Raw genomic sequence first — 18,536 nt, forward strand, 5'->3', positions numbered from 1 at the left:
GAAATCGCCCGTTTCTAATAATGTTCATAAAAATCATTAACATTCTCTCTTCTTCACCTCATCTGCAGGTGATTCGATTTCATTTCCTTTCTCTTGCTATTTCAAACCAAAGTGGAAAGTATTTTCATCTTCATAATACAGAGATCATCACTCCTCTAGGGAGTGTCAAAACCCTTAAGTCAATTAGGCGCTTTCGAATTGTACTCACGGTGATAATGTTTCCACAAATGGTATACGAGATCTTTTTTTTTGCGTAGATTGTTAGAGGAATATATATTGTTCAAGATTGTCAAGGAAAAAAAACAGAAAATAGGAGAAGGAGTAAGCCATTTATTGGTTGTAGCCTGCTGACCCTTTCATTATAATCGCGGATCCTGTTCTTGCTTCCTCCCCACAGCTCTTCACCTCTATGGCTATAAAAATATATATTTCTAACTGCTTTAATGATTTCACCTCAACTATTTCCTCTAACATGGAATTCCACCTCTTCGGATAAGGGAGAGAGTGGGAAAGTTAGAAGCTGGGAGGTGATGTAAAACTATAGGAGGGGACGGCGGAGCATGGAGTGAATGGGATGCGTTGCGGGGAGGAGCCGGTAGGAGTGTGTTGGTGATGAGCAGATAGAGAGGGTGGGTGGGGAAAAGTGATAGAATGGTGGGGGACAGTTGGAACAGGACAGGAGATAAAAAGATTGGAGCGAGGGATAGAGGAGCTCGGTTACCAGACGTTTGAGAATTCGATGTTCATGCCGCCAGGTTGGACACTGCCCAGGCAGAATAGGTGTTGTTCCTCCACTCTGCACTTAGCCTCGACCTGGCAGTGGAGGTGACCGTGGACAAACACGTCAATATAGGCTTATGAAATGGAATTAAAATGATTGGCTACCTGGAGATCCCATCTGGCAAGCCGACGGAGAGAAGTTGCTCGGCGAGGCGGTCTCACCGATGTAGAGGAAGAAGCAACGAGAGCGGCGGATTCAGAAGTAACGCCGTGGGATTCACATGCGACGTGCTGCCTCACCTGGAAGGGCGGTTTAGGGCCGTGGGTGGTAGCGATGGATATGTTGTAGAGGCACTTTTTGTTGTTTCGGGGGCGGGGGGTAGGGGGAGACTTCTGTGGAGGGATGAGCGAACAGGGAAGTCGTATAAGAGAGAGCGATCCCAGCGGAAAGAGGAGAGGAACTTGTTCTTCTTGGTGGGATCCCGTTGTAGATGGAGGATGCGAAGGATAATATATTGATTACTGAGGTTGCTAGGGTGGTAGGCGAGGACCGCGGGGGGGGGGGACTCTATCTGTGTTTTTTTCTGGGGGGTCCTGCGCTCTGTGCAAGGACAGAAGTGCTGGAAACGGAGGGAAAAGCGGGCCAGGAAACCTTATTTTCTATAAAATGAGGACTTGTATTGAAGTCATGTCCTTCAACATTTACATTACCAAGAGAGCAAAGAGGGTCTTGGTTTAATATTTAATATAAAAGGCACTTGCTCTGAACTCCGTCTCTAATACCGGGGCGCTTCCTTAGATCTGCGCCAGCTAACGGCCAGATTTGCGCTCTTTGGCGTTTAAGGACAAACCTCTCGACTCAGTATTACAAATGCTGACAACTGAGCTGCAATTGACAGTGTAATAATGAGGGAGTCCTGCCCTGAAGGAACTAATACTATGACAGCAACCTACAGCACTATCCCACTAACAGGACATACTCAGCGCTTGTTTCGCCGCTGGCACTGAGGGCAGTAATGAAGGTCCTCTATCTCAGGCGGTGTTCAGGACCTCCTTCATGGTGTCAGTGGCTTCCTCTCGGTTTTCACTACTGTCAGCCGCACAAGTCCCAGATGGAGCCTCAGGAATACCGTCGCACTCAGATTTAGAACAATTCTTTATTGCTGTTTCCGTAACAATCTTGTTGTGCCTGTCGGGGTTGTTAGCTCTGAGCTGAACCCCCGAACCTGGAGGACTGGTAGACCACTCTAAGTTTGAACTTTACCCTTTGACCTGTTTGGCAAGGGTGACCCTACCAAGAGCGAAACATAAAGCCCTGACTCCTCTGGGTCATCGAGGCATGTAGTCCTTCAAACCCGAAGACAAGGGTGTGGTCCTCTTGGAGGACTTACAGGATATAAATGAATAATATTTTGTTTGTTGGGAATTGAATGTGAACAAGGATGCTATTAGAATTTCTTGCTTTGCAAGGGGTGTCATATTTATTTTTACAACCAAATGAATGAGTAGACTGAGCCTCCTTTTAACATCTCATTCAAAATGTTGTACATTTGACAATCTTGCAACCTCTCAGCATTGTACTGAAGCATTAGCCTAGATTAGCTACTGACAACCATAATGAGATTCAGGGCTACAGCTTTCAGGCAAGATGATCATACTAAAGGAGTCAAGTCAACATAACAATAACTAATGTGAAAAAGAAAATTAAACTAAAGGAGGATAAGATTTTGGAGTAGGTTAGGCCATCTGGCTCTCAAACCATCTCAGTATTTGATCAAGATCATGGCTGGTCTTTTGCTTACAGGCTTTTTCCGGGACAATCACCATGTACTTCAATGCCCTTAATATCCAAAGATCCATTGAATCAGAATCAGGTTTATTACCACTGGCATGTGTTGTGAAATTTGTTAACTTAGCAGCAGCAGTTCAACAAAACATAGAACAAAAAATAATAAATAAATAAATTGATCAATGGCAGTATACATATAGTGAATAGATTAAAAATTGTACAAAAACAGAAATAATATATATTTAAAAAGTGAGATAGTGTTCACAGGTCCAATGTCCATTTAGAAATTGGATGGCAGAGGGGAAGAATTTGTTCCTGAATCTCTGAGTGTGTACCTTCAGGCTTCTGTACCTCCTATCTGATGTTAACAATGAGAAAAGGGCATGCCCTGGGTGCTGGGGGTCCTTAATAATAGACACTGCCTTTCTGAGTTTTGAATGGATTCACTAACTAAGCCTCAACAGCCCTCTCTTGTAGAGAACCCCAAAAGTTCAGTCCAATGGGAAGAAATTGGCCTCTGTCCTAAATGTCCTACCTCACTGGTCAGTGCTTATCAAGCTGAAAAATCCATTTATTCCCAATTTTGCCCTACAACCACTTTTGAGTCATGATATTACCTGATTCCATGTGCTCTAATCTTGTGTGGTAGTACTGAAAGTCTTCTGAAACTCCAAATATATCACAGCCACTGTTTCCCTAATCAATTCCACAAGTCATATACTAAAAATAAACTTTATTTAAACACAATTGCAGTATTCTAATCAAGATGTACAGCTGTTGCATTTCCCCTAATGCTGAAGTTAGAACTAATAAATTAGTTCCACATTTTCACTCCTTTCTTAAACAGGTGGGTAACATTGGCTGTGCTTCAATCCACATGAACAATTCTAGAATTTACAAAACACTGAAAGATGATGACCAGGGCACTCATTATCTCTAAAGCCAGCACAATTAAAAATCCAGTGGAAATGGAACAATGAGGTCCTTGAAAATTTTCATCTGAAGTTTACCACAGTGGGGGCGTTGGGAACGGACCCAAATGCAAGACACAGACACTGAAGTACAAAGAACAGGACTTGACTAGAGTAGGGATGTGACAGGATACAGACAAGGAGCAGGGACAAGAACGTAGACTTGGGCTTGGACCCCGAGCTGGAGACTGGACAAGGACCCAGAATCCTGGGTCTTGCCTCAGGCTTGGGCCCCAGAACCAGGCATGGACATGACATGACTGCAGGACTGGGGGACAGTGCCCATAGTGATTCTAAACAGAAGTTTGGATAATTGGAGCTCAAGAGGAATCACAGCACAATTCAGTAATGCTTTAAAAATCAAAAAGCCTATAGTTGCAAGCTTTGCACATAAATCTGCCTTCTGATCCTACAAAAGTAAGTGGACCCATCACTGGGACTCAAATGCTCCATCCATCCTGACTTCAAAATGATGAGTTCTGGCTTTACTGCAATTCTTGATTCTGCATTTCTCGGTCTAAGAGATTCTTGACCAAGCTCATTCACTGCCTATTAATTACATGAAACAAAGCCAGACTACAAATATCTATGCGTACAAGCATTGTGAAATGTGCCATAACTGATAATCATTACATAGTCACGTCCATAATGGAACTAAAATATGCACCTACCTACACACAGGTACCAAGAAGCCATTAAACACGTAGGTTCACAAATGTATTTCTGTTATAAAAATTATTCTATTGAAAGGTGAAAATAGATGTGTGTTTTTTTTAACAGGATTCCACGTAGCACCATGTGGTTGTCTGTATGACTCTAGAATACAAAATCTTGGAAGTAACAGAACCCACTGTGATTTGCCACCTAGATTTACTTCACCGTTCTACAATCAAAACTTCATTTTAAACACAGCAGCAACATCTGGCCACCCCGATCTTCAGTACTTTTCTCCCTTTTACCGTTCACCATCTGATCACAACAATAGCATTTACCAACCACCCCCTGTCTACTATCAAAGTCCAATTTTACTTCCAGGAAGAAACCAAGTTGCTTATTCTAGTCAATTATTTCCCATCAATAGTAAAACTTATGTGTCGAATGTTCCTGCAAGATTTCATACTGGGTTGCTAAATCCTCAAATTCAATTGCAACGGCATCACGAGCTGAGACAAAACCAAAATACTCAGCTGCCAAAGGCTTTGAAGTCTGAAGATGCTATGAATAAGACAACCCCATTGCCTATGGATACCCCAGTTCAGGAAAGTCCTTCTGATCAACTGACCTCAAAATTCAGCCCTACCTCTAACAATGAACAGAAAAAGCAAAAATGTGTAATTGCTTCAACCAGTAATGAAACCCGATTAAAGGATGATGAAGAAGAAATGCTTGCTGCACTTGATGCAGTAAGTGAAGAGTTAAATGAACTCACTTCCAATGTAGAAACAGCAAAAAACCAAGACATCACAAGCCCAATTAATCAGGTGTCAGATGCACTACCTGATGAGGTTTCATTAGATGATGCCATGAAATTGTTTGATTGCACCCCATTCCACAATGCATTATTGAACGATTCACCCATTGCAATATCAGGAAAACTTTCAAATAGTGCAGACCTAAATGAATTCAGTACTAATATTGAGATCACCCAGAAAAAATCAGAAGAGAAAAGCATAGTTGAAAGCATCTCAAATATCAGGAATCAAATGTCAAATCTACCTCTAACAGATGAAACTAGTTCTGAAAACAGCATGGGTTTCCTTGCACTGCCCAAGGAGCTTATATCCTCTGATTATGAAGTCCCTGAGCTTGAAGACATAATTACTACCATGGACTTCTTTTATAGTGTTAGTATTTATGGTCTGTTCAGTGCTGAGTCATCAGACTGTAACCCTTTGTACAATTCGATAAAAGACAGCAGTTGCAACCTAGGTCTGAATACCTTACCAAAGTCTGGAGAAGTATCTCTAGTAACTGGTAGTTCCCCAAAAAATCTTGACCTAGCCAGAAAGGAAAAAAGGCATTCCACAGATACAATCACTCATCCTGTATCCAAGAAGAGTAGGATTGCAGATTCTGCAGCTCTGGAAGCAGTTCAGGAGTTCTGTGCGGTCTCAATGTCTACTACAATGAAAAAACGCTTGGGGATTGAAGACTAATGAACTTGGGATCAAACTGACTTTGATTTCACCCCATTATTTTAATTGTGCATTTTCAAATAAAAGTTATCACAAATAAGGTTGGTTATTAATTGTGGAAAATGAATAGCTTCTCCAGACACAAGAGTTGGAAAATAATGGCAAGGTGTTCTGTTGAGAACTGAAAGACTGAAGGATGTCAGGGATACCTTCCACATTTATATTAGCTGTTTTGGTAAAGATACAAAAATATTTTTGATTAAATCACCAGAGAATTCATCATCCAAGCATTCAGAATTTCAAAGATAGGCCATTGAGATTTTTCAGAAACATAGAGAATACTAGAAACAGGTGTGTCCATTTGTCCCTTAGGATTGATCTGTAATTCAGTAAGATCATGGCTGATCCAATCTCAACTTCAATGCAACCTTTCCAGTCTCTCTCCATCTGCTTTCACACCTGTGTGGGGTAGAGAATGCCAAAGAGACATGACCTACTGAAGAAATCCATTCCCTCTTCACCTGAAAAGGGTAACCCCATATCCTGAAAGCATACTCCTAAGTTCTACATACCACCACTAGAGAAAACATGCTCTCAAATCTCCTCAAAATCTTTTGGTTAAATAGATTATTTCTTATTCTTCCAGATTTCATTGAGTATAGTCCAATATCTCTTCATAAAAATACACCTTCATCTCAGAACTCAATCTATTGAACCCTCTCTGTACTGCCTCCATGACACATCCTTCCCTAATTACGGAGACCAAAAATCTACACAGTATTCCAATTGCATTTCACCAACATCCAGCAGCAGTGCATTAAAACTTCCCTGTTTTTCTACTCCAATCCCCTTGGAATAAAGGCTAACATTCCATTACTCTTAATCACACGTTTCATACCCATTCACAACTAGCCAACTCACATAATTTTGTATCAGCAAGTTCAGCTATAGTTCATTTAGTCTTTTCATCCAAGTATAGATTATAATTGAGGCCTTGACCCCAATCACTGTGGTACCCTGATATTACTGATTGCCAATCTGAAGATGACCTATTTATCCTGACTCTCAGATTTTTGTTAAATGGTCAATATATTGTTCTCACCCATGTCCACTCATATTTTGTAGCAACCTTTTGTGGTTCTTATTAAATGTCTTTCTGTAAATCCACACCTACTGGTGTCTCTTTGTCCACTTGTTATGTCCTCACTAGTCCAGTACATATTTGTCAAAATGATTTCCCTTTGATAAAAATCACCTGTTAATATATTTTAAATAAAGGATTCCAACACCTTCCTAATGACAGTAGTTGGATGAAGTAGCCATTTTATCTCCATTTTTTTTTATTAGTTAAACTGCAGTTTTCCAGTCCTCCAGAATGTAGGGAATTGTGAATAGATAACAAATGTACAGGCATCCACTTAAATCAAAATTCACAATATTAGCAAAACATTTGTGGAAAAACTATCTTTGTGCAATAATTTTTAAAAGTTATGTTCTGCTATTTATCATGCGGGAAAAAAAGTGTATAGATTTTTACACCAAAGGAAGCAATAGTGAGATCATGTAGAAAATTGCAGTGAAAATTCTACTGCATAGAAAATGATAGGGAATTCTACACAAAGCCAGTAATTGAATTTGTACTCCAAGTCATTCAATTTTTCATTATATTTTCTGGTAAACGGCAACAATAAGGTACTTGTATATGCTATTTCTTCAAGAGTGGAGGTAAACTTGGCATCACATGGCTTCTTTAAAAATACCAACGGAGATCCCCACAATGGAGGCAAAACACACAAAATACTGGAGGAATTCTACAGGTCAGGCAGCATCTATGGAAATGAACAAACAGGCAACATTTTGGGCCGAGATCCTTCATCATGACTGGGAAAAAAGATGAGAAGTCAAAACAAGAAGGTGTGGGGGGAGGAAGAAGAACAAGGTGGCAGGTGGCAGGTGATGGGTGAAACTGGGAGAGGGGGAGGGGTTGAAGGAAAGAGCTGGGAAGCTGCTGGGTGAAAGAAATAAAGAGCTGGAGGAGGGGGAATCTGACAGGAAAGGGTAGAAGATCAGGAAGAAAGGGAAGGAGGAGGAGCACCAGAGGGAGGTGATGGGCAGGTAATGAGATAGAGTGATGTAAACAAGAAGGGGGAATGGTGAAAGGGGGGAAATTACAGGAAGTTTGAGAAATCGATGTTCATGCCGTCAGGTTGGAGGCTACCCAGATGGAATATAAGGTGTTCTCATCCAACCTGAGTGTGGGCCTCATTGTGGCAGTAGAGGAGGCCATGTCAGAATGGGAATGGGAAGCGGAATTTAAATGGGTGGCTACTGGGAGATCCCATTTTTTCTGGTGGAAAAAGCGTAGGTGCTCATCGAAGCTGTCTATCAATCTACGTAGAGTCTCACCGATATACAGGAGGCCACACGAGCACCATCAGATACGGTAATCCCCATGATGGAGGATTGCTATGATCTCAACAAGACACTTTCTAAATTGCAGGATAAACTTAAAAGAAAGTGGCCTATCACAAAATTGTTTACTTTTTGTAGCAGCAATACCAAACCAAAGCATTGCTGCCAGTCAAGCTAAGAAACTACAAAGGTTAAAAGACCCTGGTGGGAGTTACATGGAATATAGTGTCACGAAATGTATGGTCATGCACTTTGGTAGAAGAAATAAAAGTGTAGACTATGAAAATTCAAAAATCTGAGGTGCAAAGAGACTTGGGAGCCCTTGAGCAGGATTCCCTAAAGGTTAATTTGCAGGTTGAGTTGGTGGTGAGAAAGGCAAATGTAATGTTAGCACTAATTTTGAGGACTAGAATATAAAGGGAAGGATGTAATGTTGAGGCTTTATAAAGCACTCGTGAGGCCTCACTTGGAGTATTGTGAGCAATTTAGGGCCTCTTATCTAAGAAAAGATGTACTTACATTGAAGAGGGTTCAAAGTAAGTTCACGAAAATGATTCCAGGATTGAAAGGCTTATCATATGAAGATCATTTGATGGCTCTGGGCCTGTACTTCCTGGAGTTCAGAAGAATGAGGGGGGATCCCACTGAAATCTATTGAGTGTTGGGAGGCATCGATAGAGTAGATTTGGTGTGGATGTTTCCCATGGTGGGGAAGTCTAAGACCAGAGGACTCAATCTCAGAATAGAGGGATATCCACTTAGAATAGAGATGAGGAGCAATTTCTTTAGCCAGAGAGTGGTGAATCTGTGGAATTTGTTGTCACATACGGCTGTGGAGGCCAAGCCTCTGGGTATATTTAAGGCAGAGATTGATAGATTATTGATTAGTCAGGGCATGAAAAGATACGGGGAGAAGGCGTGAGATTGGGGATGAGAGAGAAATAGATCAGCCTTGATGAAATGGCGGAGTGGACTCAATGGGACAAATAGCCTAATTCTGCTCCTATATCTTATGGTCTTATGAAATGCTGATGTTTGATGTAACTGTCAAAAACTTTGCTGACAAAATGTAGCAGCTAAACCAAACTAAAACAAAACCGAAACAATTGCTGCCTGCTTGCTACTTTAGATGGAGTTGTTATACCTGCATGCTCCAATGAAAGTGATTGTTCCAAAGTGCTGAATTCCTTATTTCAATCCTTTATTGGCAATTAGCAAGCATACAATCTTGAAGCGATATTAAGTAGTATGAAATGGTCACCAAAGATGTGACCTTTGTGGTCCCAAACTACAAACTGCCAGAAAATAAGGAAGAATACGAAACTTATTCCCTGGGCTTTTAGCATGCCCCTACTAATACCATAATACCATTATAAATGCACAGCACAGAATACATGGCTCCTACACTTTTCAAAATGGCAAAAAGAAAAATAGGAGACATGTCCCTTCTTGGGGTGAAACTGCCTATATAAGATAACACTTAGACATTTTGCATGTTGTTGATAAGGCCACACTAACCCTCTTGAGAACCAGCAGCAGCCACTCCTCAGCCTGTCATGATTCAACAAGGCCAGAGTAAGCAGGATGGCATAATATTTACTGCCAAGAAGGCAGGACTGCTTTCCACCCTCATACATTCTATCTGAAGTTCAAACATCTAGTCTAGGGATCTGATTTGATTTGATGGCAATGACACATTTCACTGTATGTTTCAATGTACTGTACATATGACAAATAAAGCTAACCTTATCAGGGATATGCTCAAACATCAACATCAGATAAAGAATAACATTGGGATTAATTTGCTGGTCTGAATGACAATTTTAAAAAGGTGCAGTATGCAAATCTATAGTATTAGGCATATTTTTACATGTATAATAAAACCATAAGACATACCAGCAGAATTAGGTCATTCGGTTCATTGAGTCTGCTCTGCCAGATAAGATCACAATTGGTACATTCAATCTTTCCTCCAGTTACTTCAAGACAAGTTTTTAAAAAATATATTTTAATTCCATTATGTAAAATTGGAATCAGCTTATTAAGATTTAAAGCACTCTTTTTAAATAACAGAATCCTGGTGTTGGTCACAATTCAGGAGGGTGGAGTTCGAATGTTGCACTCCCTGTAATAGTAGCACAGCAGAAGTAAAAACCATACACCACCTTTAGATTACCTACCATCTGGGCCTAAAGGAAGACAGATCAATCCAGGTGGAAGGCCCGTAACACTGTGGGGCTTCCTTACTGATTGTCTAACTGTGGCCTAACAAGCAGCTAGCTTACGTCATTGCACCCAGAGACTTCCAGAACAATTCCTACTATCAGGCGAGGAGTCATGGAATGTTTCTGTAAGCTTTGGATTTGTATTAGAATTTGACCAAAACTCTTGCCCAATGAGATCTGTTAGGGGTGATGGGTTATGGTAAGTTGAACTTCTATGAGGAGTGCATGTACTGCAATGATCACTCCATGACGGAGCCCTTGAAGCCATGCATGGACTCAACTTCTGACTATTGCAATCATAGGCATCACATATTTGATGCTGTAGATACCTCCGGACAAAGGTAGGTGAAGTGGCACCATCAGACTCTGAGGAACTGTACAAAGACTCTTCCATAACAGATTGAAACTGTCCTCTCTTTGGTTGTCTTGGAGGTTTTTTTATAGTTTGGGTTTTAGTCCTCCAATTCCTCTGTATGTATGTCTATGATATTTTAGTACCTTTTCCTGTTAGTATGACAACCTTTACATTCTCACCAGTACACCAATGCCTTTGACCACGCTCTTCACAGGCTTTTCTGACTCCTTCACAGTTTTCATATTCAATCAAAACACAAACTTTACTTCTAATCTCTGGATATTTCTATGTATATTTTTTCAATTCAACTGGAATTTCCTTACCTGGCTGCAAGAGGTGGATTGAACTGATCACACCATAAATAGAGAAAACAAACCATTGCTGTTTCCTTGATATTTATTTGGACAAGTTTTTCACCGCTATTCTCTGGAGAATCCTCACAGAAGTTCCACGCCAATGTATGTTTATTTGGTAGCGTTTTCAGAAGGGATTCTAGTAGAGGATTTCTTCAATGAACCTTTGTCCCTTCTGATTTATTTCCAGCAATTCAAAATAATTCAGAGCACAGGACCAAGACTTTCCAATCTTTAGTCAAACACTTATCCTATAAGGAAAACAATTCATAAATTAAAATCTTAAAATTATTGCAATGGACATATGAATTAAATTCACAGTCAAGGCTGAGATGGTTTGGTTTACATTCCTATAGTTGTATTGTAATTATAAATGCAATAATAACAGGGTTGTCATGGTGGGAAATTTTAATTTCCCCAATATTGATTGGCATCTCCCTAGAATGAGGGCTTTAGATGGGGTGGAGTTGGTTAGGTGTGTTCAGGAAGGTTTCCTGACACAATATGTAGATAAGCCTACAAGAGGAGAGGCTGTACTTGATCTGGTATTGGGAAATGAACCTGGTCAGATGTCAGGTCTCTCAGTGGGAGAGCATTTTGGAGACAGTGATCACAACTTATCTCCTTTATCATAGCATTGGAGAGGGATAGGAACAGACAAGTTAGGAAAGCATTTAATTGGAGTAAGGGGAAATATGAAGCTATCAGGCAGGAACATGGAAGCATAAATTGGGAACAGATGTTCTCACGGAAATGTACGGCAGACATGTGGCAAATGTTCAGGGGATATTTGAGTGGTGTTCTGCATAGGTATGTTCCAATGAGACAGGGAAAGGATGTTAGGGTACAGGAACCATGGTGTACAAAGGCTGCTGAAAATCTAGTCAAGAAGACAAGAAGAGCTTCCAAAAGGTTAAAAAAAACTAGGTAATGATAGAGATCTAGAAAATTATAAGGCTAGCAGGAAGGAGCTTAAGAATGAAATTAGGAGAGCCAGAAGGGGCCATGAGAAGGCCTTGGTGAGCAGGATTAAGGAAAACCCCAAGGTATTCTACAAGTATGTGAAGAGCAAGAGAATAAGACGTGAGAGAATAGGACCAATCAAGTGTGACAGTGAAAAAGTGTGCATGGACCCTGAGGAGATGGCAGAGGTATTTAATGAATACTTTGCTTCAGTATTCACTACAGAAAAGAACCTTGGAAATTGTAGGGATGACTTATAGCAGACTGAAAAGCTTGAGCATATAAACATTAAGAAAGATGATGTGCTGGAGCTCTTGGAAAGCATCAAGTTGGCTAAGTCACCAGGACCAGACGAGATATACACTGGGCTACTGTGGGAGGTGAGGGAGGAGATTACTGATCCTCTGGCAATGAATTTCCATCATCAATGGGGATGGGAGAGGTTCCAGAGGATTGGAGGGTTGCAGATGTTGTTCCCTTATTCAAGAAAGGGAATAGAGATAGCCCAGGCAATTATAGACCAGTGAGTTTTACTTCAGTGGTTGTTAAGTTGATGGAGAAGATCCTGAGAGGCAGGATTTATGAACATTTGGAGAGGCATAAAATGATTAAGAGTAGTCAGCAGTGCTTTGTCAAAGGCAGGTCATGCCTTTCAAACCTGACTGAATTTTTTGAGGATGTGACTAAACGCATTGATGAAGGTAGAGCAGTAGATGTACTGTATATGGATTTCAGCAAGGCATTTGATAAGGTATCCCATGCAAGGCTTATTGAGAAAGTAAGGAGGCATAGGATCCAAGGGGACCTTGCTTTGTGGGTCCAGAACTGGCTTGCCCATAGAAGGCAAAAAGTGGTTGTAGACGGGTCATATTCTGCACGGAGGTCAGTGACCAATGGTGTGCCTCAGGGATCTGTTCTGGGACCCCTACTCTTCATGATTTTTATAAATGACCTGGATGAGGAAGTGGAGGGATGGGTTAGTAAATTTGCTGATGACATAAAGATTGGGGGTGTTGTGGATAGTGTGGAGGACTGTCAGAGGTTACAGCGGGACATTGATAGGATGCAAAACTGGGCTGAGAAGTGGCAGATGGAGTTCAACCCAGATAAATGTGAGGTGGTTCATCTTGGTAGGTCAAATATGATGGCAGAATATAGTATTAATGGTAAGGCTCTTAATGGAGGATCAGAGGGATCTTGGGGTCCGTGTCCATAGGACACTCAAAGCTGCTGTGCAGGTTGACTGTGTGGTTAAGAAGGCATAAGGTGCATTGGCCTTCATCAACCGTGGGATTGAGTTCAGGAGCCGAGAGGTAATATTACAGCTGTATAGGACCCAGGTCAGACCCCACATGGAGTACTGTGCTCAGTTCTGGTCACCTCAGTACAGGAAGGATGTAGAAACTATAGAAAGGGTGCAGAGGAGATTTACAAGGATATTGCCTGGATTGAGGAGCATGCCTTACGGGAATAGGTTGAGTGAACTTGGCCTTTTCTCCTTGGAGTGATGGAGGATGAGAGGTGACCTGATAGAGGTGTATAAGATGATGAGAGGCATTGATCGTGTGGATTGTCAGAGGTTTTTTCCCCAGGGCTGAAATGGCTAACACGAGAGGGCACAGTTTTAAGGTGTTTGGAATTAAGTACAAAGGGGATGTCAGAGTTAATTTTTTTACGCAGAGAATGGTGAGTGCGTGGAATGGGCTCCTGGTGACTCTGGTGGAGGCGGATATGATAGGGTCTTTTAAGAGGCTCCTGGACAGGTACATGGAGGTTAGAAAAATAGAGGGCTATGGGTAACCCTAAGTAATTTCTAAACTAAGTACATATTTGGTACAGCATTGTGGGCTGAAAGGCCTATATTGTACTGTAGGTTTTCTATGTTTCTATGTTCCTTAAAAATGCAAAGCTTTCACGACATAACTGTAGCAGCATAATTGAACTGAAAACAAAACCAATGTTCAAAAGACAAAATCAAGTATTTCCTACATTGAAACAGAAGTTGTTTTACATTCTTACTTTTAATTACATGTACAATGTATTCTGGTTAATTGGGCCATCAGTTTATCAGGGCAGCCACTTGTTTGGGACAACTCTTAAAGAACAAAAACAATTTGAAAATAATAGCTGAGATTCTCTCTGTTTATTTGGGACACTATACTAGTAATTGGGACAGGAGATGGTGAGTCACGTACACTTGTGTGGTCATTAGACACAACACCGTGCTTAGAATGAAGAGTTGAATGTGCTTGTGTTATGTTATCCATTTGGACCAATGGATGCTCTTTTTTATTTTGATTTCAAAAAGTTTGTTTGAGACCCTTGCCATGAAAAGATGCAACACCAGCCAAAAACAAATTACCCTACTGGACTAAATTAAAAGCCTCTAACCTAACACCACTCATCGTCAGCGGATGTAGAACTGGAGTGCCAAAATCTACAATTGCATGCTTGATACATCAGCAAGGTAAACTGCGAGAATAGTGGGCATTATACAAGGGGACAACAGGGAACATCCCAAAAATGGTCAGAATCCACATGCTGAAGGAGCCTTCAGTCAATGGTTTTCCATTGTAACTGGACAAGGTGTGCATGTCTGTAGGTCAATGTTAAAAAACAAGTCGGAACTAGACAAGAAGCTGAGTCATGAGGATTTTAAAGCAACAGATAGGTGGTTGTCTCAATGGAAATGTAGGCACCGCATTAAATTCTAGAAAGCACACAGCTGGAAAGGTAGTGCTGATGCAGTAAGTACAGAAACATGGAAATCTACAAAACTCCACGTTTTGCTTCAGAAATTTTGTGCAGATGATATCAATGATGCCAATGAAACAGGCCATTTTATCATACCCTTTTCTGATTACCTTTACTGTAAACACGCAAGAATCTCAGGTCCAAAGAAAGGAATGGATCGCTTAAGTGTGTTGTATTGTTCAAAACTGTCAGGATCTGATAAAAAGAAATTGTTGGTTATTGGCAAAAACATTAAACCTCAATGCCTTAAGGACTAAGAATGAATAATTTACGAATGAGTGCTATGCCAGAGTACACTTGATTAATTCCTCTGTCAGTAATCATTACGAACTAGTAACACATTTTTATAGGACTGTAGTAATATTGGTAGTGTTCTAATTTGTTCTGTGTTTCATTTAAATAGATAACTTTGCTCATTTAAATGGTAGCTTGTCTTTTTTTAAATTCCTTTTTAACTATTTTCATGAAACTTTGGATAATTGGGCCAGCCGACAATTGGGCCAAATGTACTAGTCCCAATGAGTCCCAATTAACCGGAACCCACTGTACTTATTAATCAATTCCATGGTGAAAATGCATCTCTGAATTATATTTGGCCACAAATTCTGATTTATTGCAGGGTAGGTACACAGAAAACAGCTTCAGTGGACTATAGCTGAAATCGACTGTCGTGGTCACAAGATTAGCATGCATGGGAATTGCAAGGGGTGATGTTTAAAAAAAGAACATGGCAACCTCCCACATAGGAGGCGGGTCCAGAAGGTTAAGTCACTCGTTCAGTTGGATCTGACATTGAATGGGAGAAGCCAGAGAGTAGTAGTAGATGGTTGTGTCTGACTGGAAGTTGGAACTAGTGGTGTGCCACAGGGACCAATGCTGGGTCCATTGTTATTTCTGATCAATATTAATGATTTATACATGACACCGGGGGCATAGTGGACAGTAAGGAAGGTGTTCATAGCTTGCAGCATGACCTTGAACAGCTGGGAAGATGGGATGAAAATTAGTAGATGAAATATAATGCAGACATATGTGGGGTGTTGGACTTTGGGAGGACAAACTAAGGCAAGATTTAGAAAGTGGACAGTAGGGTCCTGAGCAGTGCAGTAGAACAAAGAGATCTGGCATGCAGGTCCATAATCCCTTGAAAGGGGAATCACAGAAAGGTAGGGTTATAAACAGAGCTTTTAGCATATTGGCCTTCATAAATCAGGACACTGAGTACAGGAGTTGGAATGTTACGTTGAAGTTATGCAAGATTTTGGAGAGTATTATATGCAGATCTTGTCACCTACTTACAGGTGTGTTATCAATATGCATGAAAGAGTTCAAAGAAAGTTTACAAGGATGTTGCCGGGAGTTGAGGTCCTGAGTTATAGGGAAAGGTTGAGTAGGTTCAGGCTTTATTACCTGGAGTGCAGGAGAATGAATGAAGATCTTAGAGAGCTATTCAAAATTATGAGGTGTATAGATAATGTGAATGCATGTGGGCTCCCCCCCCCCACCCCAGGGAATCTGAGGAGAAATGTTGTGTGAGTGTGGAACAAACTGCCAGAAGAAGTGGTAGATGTGGGTTCAACTGTAACACTCGAGTTATTACAAGTATTGATCCTCAACAATAATCATCAGTTAGGCACAGAGAAAATCTGTAATCAGTTAACAAACAGTGAATTTATGAAACTAAGTACCTGGGTACATATCCACTAGGTTTCCCTGACCTTCCATGAACAGTTAGAGAATAGAAAAGGTAATATCCACGAAAAGGAATCTATGCTGGCCAGGAGCCTTTCTTGATCCAGATGTAATCTCCACATTCCTGACATGGGGTCATTCACTTCTGTGATGGTTGGTCTTCAGACATGACACTGCTTGACCTCCCAAAATCCTCCATTCTTATCCTTATTAAATTAATCTGAGATGTTTCGCTTTTGTTTGCTCATGTTCATGTGACTGACCTACGTCAGCTTCTGATTGGAAGCGGCTCAAGGCTACAAGCAGTATTGCTTTACGGCTCTTTCCCCCAGACTTATGCACTAGGTGATCTATTTTGTTTTTTCCAACTCAAACTGGTTCAAACCAGTTCAACCAGGTCAGCTAAACACTGAACCCAGCCAACCAGATCACAGGCTGTTCCTTCTACAAGCCTGCCATTTTACATAATAACCAGCTCATTTGAAAGCAGACTCAGGTTTAGCGGATCATCAGCAGAAACTCCTTGAGTCCACATTCAATTGCTCTGATTAAGCTACACCTGAGCAAGAGCCAGTTCACCAAATGGTTCACAAAATGGTGACTGGAAGAACAGTCTCACAAAATGGCCACCTCCACTCCTGCAACCACATGGAAAGAACAAAGATTTTTGCTTTATTTCCACTGCCCTTGCCTCATTCCTGTTTGCTGATTTGTAGATTGTTGTTCTTTCTGGCCAACAAAATGAAGTTTGGATGAAATTGGTTTGGTGGGATATTAAAAATGCAAACACGAGGAAATCTGCAGATGCTGGAATTTCAAGCAACACACATAAAAGTTGCTGGTGAATGCAGCAGGCCAGGCAGCATCTCTAGGAAGAGGTACAGTCGACGTTTCAGGCCGAGACCCTTCATCAGGACTAACGGGGGGTCTCGGCCTGAAACGTCAACTATACCTCTTCCTAGAGATGCTGCCTGGCCTGCTGCATTCACCAGCAGCTTTTATGTGTGTTGCTTGGTGGGATATTGTCTGGGTGCAGGTAGATGGGACTAGGGAAAAGATTAGGTCTGCACTAGATGGGCCAAAAGGTCTGTTTCTGTGCTATGGTACTCTATGACTCACCAATGTCCAAGATGCATCCTTTACTTAAATGCATATTGATTGTTTATTAGTCAATGCCATTGCCATTCCAAATTACAAAATTTTACGATAATTACTTGGCTGATAAAAATTCTGATGATTTTTGTTTTTTTTAAGTTCTTATACGTTTTAAGACTACAGCTCATTAGGAGGCTAAAAAGACAAGCTGTATATAGAGCTGGAAATGAGCATCATTTTAAATGACTGCTGTGTGTCTGTATTCATTTAAAAGTTGGTTGGGAGAGAGGTCAGGGATGGTGCAATTAGGCAAGAGTATATAAAGAGAAGGAAAATCTTAATAGGTTGGCATATTTAAGAGAAACATACAAAAGGGATTAATAAGTGATCTGTTAAGAAGAGTAGTAGCAAATAATTGCTATTTTCCATTCCTCTCTGGCTGGTCTGATGTTAGAGGGTTGAAAGATTCTTAATCAATCAAGCAATTGTAGCCAAGCCAGTATAACTTTATCAGTGATCAAATTATTAGAATAAGAATAGAAGTCCAAAATAATTTAGAATGGCACTGAATAAGCTTGAGGTAAATTTATTATCAAAGTACGTCCTGTATATATCACCATCTATAACTATGAGATCCATTTTCTTGTAGGCAATCACAGTAAATACAAAAAACACAATAGAATCAATGAAAGACCACATCTAACAGCACAAACAACCAATGGGCAAAAGACAACAAATGGTGCAAATACAAAAAGAAAGAAAAATACATAAAACTATTAATATTCATTTTAGGAGAGTACACATCCAAAGGTTGCAAAGAAGATAAATGTACAGGCAGACTGGCCAGGAAAATAGCAAATTGTGTTCAATCCAGATAGTAGCATAAGATATTTGGGGAGGATCATGAAGATGGATGAATTTGAAAAGTTAAGAAGGTAACAAGGGTACACAAACCACACACACCAACAGATAGTTCGATTTTAAAAAAAATACGAGGAAAATACAATGAACTCAAGGAATAGAGCTGGAACCTAGACAGCAGCATTACCTACTGTAGCACTCTTATGAAGCT

Source organism: Mobula hypostoma, chromosome 24 (assembly GCF_963921235.1).
Source record: "Mobula hypostoma chromosome 24, sMobHyp1.1, whole genome shotgun sequence".
Classification (NCBI taxonomy): domain Eukaryota; kingdom Metazoa; phylum Chordata; class Chondrichthyes; order Myliobatiformes; family Myliobatidae; genus Mobula; species Mobula hypostoma.